A 388-nucleotide genomic window follows, 5' to 3' on the forward strand; every position below is an offset into this window, starting at 1 on the left:
AGGAGCATATAAAAAAAAAAAAAAAAAGAAAACACTGCGACTTGGTGCCACTTTAAAAAAAAAGGGATGAATGATCACTCATTTAAATTGTGACCAGCAGACCCAGTTTTTTTTTTTCATTAGAAGATTTAGGGCCAAAAAAATAAACGGTGACCCAGACATTGGGTGCCCCGCCCCCTTTGCGATTCCCAGCCCATCACTTCATGATTGGCTCATTCAGTGAGTGATGTCCAGATCACCCCTCAGCATCACAAAGGAAAACACCTGTTAGAATCTTCTTAATCCCCAGCAGCAACTCTGTTCTCGATTTTTTTTTTTTTGAGTGGGCCCCAAATCTAATCCACAAAGGGGGCATGGGGCCAAGGCCCGTGCAGATTTAAAACACACA

This window comes from Hippocampus comes, unplaced genomic scaffold, assembly GCF_001891065.2.
Source record: "Hippocampus comes isolate QL1 unplaced genomic scaffold, H_comes_QL1_v1.1 scaffold62, whole genome shotgun sequence".
In the NCBI taxonomy this organism is placed as follows: domain Eukaryota; kingdom Metazoa; phylum Chordata; class Actinopteri; order Syngnathiformes; family Syngnathidae; genus Hippocampus; species Hippocampus comes.